This window comes from Panulirus ornatus, chromosome 56 (assembly GCF_036320965.1).
Source record: "Panulirus ornatus isolate Po-2019 chromosome 56, ASM3632096v1, whole genome shotgun sequence".
Lineage (NCBI taxonomy): Eukaryota > Metazoa > Arthropoda > Malacostraca > Decapoda > Palinuridae > Panulirus > Panulirus ornatus.
Genome location: NC_092279.1, coordinates 18097741 through 18100240, shown reverse-complemented (window position 1 = coordinate 18100240; position 2500 = coordinate 18097741). Strand labels below are relative to the sequence as shown.

The 2500-nt window shown below is 43.0% G+C and overlaps 1 protein-coding gene across 1 annotated transcript in view; it reads right to left on the bottom strand.

Annotated features, from left to right (window-relative positions):
- Positions 1-2500, bottom strand: part of LOC139765979 (uncharacterized) — a 64576-nt gene that overhangs the window by 29556 nt on the left and 32520 nt on the right. The gene's annotated exons all lie outside the window — the stretch shown is intronic.

The following is a 2500-nucleotide window of genomic DNA, read 5'->3' as shown; positions in this document are numbered from 1 at the left end:
GCAGGGGTTATACAGATGTGGTGATTATATATCGAAAGGTTCCTTCGAATCGACGGCTCTCCCTAGCAGAGAACGCAGGACTAAACAGAGACGAGCAGGAACAGAAATAGGATGTTGCAGCAGAAATGTAACATCATGAGCTGGACGTTACTTTGCAGAAATGGCACTTGCAATCAAGAATGAGCAATTATAATGAGACTCATTAATGCAAAGTTCATTGAAGGGTAAGACGCTTTAATTATACACACGCAGTATTCCCTGCGTTAGTTTTATTGTTATGATCAACCTCAGAATTCATTTCATGGTCTTCCACACAGCTTTAAGACTCTGATCCAATTAGGAGCAGGGAAATTACTGACGTCTTCAGCAGCGAGTAGTTCCTCGACAAGAATGTACTGCTTTTCGTTAAACTGACGATGACACTAACTTAACGAGACTGTACGCTTTTTCGTCCATAGACGCGACAAAGCTATTATTCACCGACGCCATCTACTCTAGTTTCTCTCTCTCTCTCTCTCTCTCTCTCTCTCTCTCTCTCTCTCTCTCTCTCTCTCTCTCTCTCTCTTTACTCTGCCATCATAGTCGCGTCATCTACAAACAGCAACTGACTCGTCTCCTAGGTACCCCTATTCCTAGCATACAATAGACCCGCCCCTCTCTCCAAGATCCCAGGATTTACCTCGCTCACCAACACATCCATAAACTTAATATTAAACATCCGTGGTTACATCACGCACCCTTGGCACACACCCGCCATCAATTGCAACCACTCACTCTCCTCCCTTCCTACTCGCACACGCCCTATTCTCTTGATAAAGAAAAAAACTCCACTCCTAATTTTTTTTTCCCCTCCTGCACCATATATTAGTAACGCCCTAGACAATACGCTTCCCCAGATCCACAAATGCCACACACACAAATCCTTCTCCTCCTCCTCCTCCTCATCATCAAAATTCCTTCCGCAAACACTTGGTCCACACGTCCTCTGCCACTCCTGAAACCACAGTGTTCCTCCCTAATCTGACGCTCTGTGCATACCCTCCACCCTGCCACTTCCTACCCTCCCGTGCAGCTGGCTTACCAGGTAAACACAACGGACTTTATGCATCCGCCATTCTAGAAATTCATTCTAGTCCTAATCCGATATGGCCCCGTGATCATGTTGGCAGACATAAAGATTAGAACTACACAGAGGTAAAGGAGAGAGAGAGAGAGAGAGAGAGAGAGAGAGAGAGAGAGAGAGCTAAGGCCGCCGACACCCCCTTGCCTGGTATGTTTCTGTAATTGATGTTGGATTCCCCCAGCTGTGTGATGAGAGTTCGGATGCCTTTGTGGCCAGCAGTGTAGGAAGCGCCGACGCCCCACTAACCCCATTATATATCCACCATAAATTCCTCCCACCACCAGTTATACTGAGACGTTTACACTATACCTTTCAAAAAGGCGACAGAATTCGCGTAGGGAAAAAAAAAAAAAGTGTTATGCGTAGATATGATTAGATAGAATTAGTAATCGACAGTCGTTAAGTTAAATCACAGGTTAGCTGGTCATTTAAAGCTTTGGCCTATTAAACTGCAGGGGTCATTAAGGTCGTTACAGTCGTTACAGCCGCCAATTGAATATCTTGAGCACTTTCCTCGGGGGGGGCTAATTTCAAAGTCCATTCACACCCGTGTGTATACTGATTGGATATTTGGGCATTTGGGCTCGAATGTCTATTGATTAAGGCCGTCAACGTCTTGTCATAACCACCAACGTAATCTTAAAAAAATATTTCCACACCTTCGTCAGGTGTTAAGAACAAAGGGCAGACCCCATTACCAACGCGGTCGATGCTGGGATAGAGTTAATAGTAATATATTGACCCAGGGGACAAAAGTGGAAGGGAAACATCAAGTCTGAACGAGAGAACCTTTATTTACTTTAAGGTTAGGAAAGGAAATAGAGAGGGGGAAGTAGAAAACTGGTATGCTGTACACCGAGGAGAGACTATAGTAAATTACTATGAGTTCATGTTGGTTGGTCGATAAGATGGTCATTAGGCCTGCAATCCTTTCTCGAGTTGTGATGTAAGGCGAAAACTACTGAAGCTGTTGATGTATTTTGTGTTATTGTGTAATTGTTATCACTGTTTTGAAAGTATGTATGCAGAAGAAAAAATCAAATCAAATCAAAATATGAAGGTGGTCATTCCGTCATGAAGGCAAACGCTGCCTACTTTGGCATAGCAATAGCATCATCCATCAGTTATAGAAGGTCATGTATGATTGGTTGGTTGGTTTGGTTTACAGCCATCGACCTCCGATGGCTGTAAATAATGCGATACCATTATATAAAGATTTTCCCTATATTTTTCAAGTGTTACGAAAAAATCAGAATTTATGTTTTTATAAAAGTATTTTGTAATGGCAGAGAGAGAGAGAGAGAGAGAGAGAGAGAGAGAGAGAGAGAGAGAGAGAGAGAGAGAATATTAGGAATAATTTTGCTTTGACATAATGCG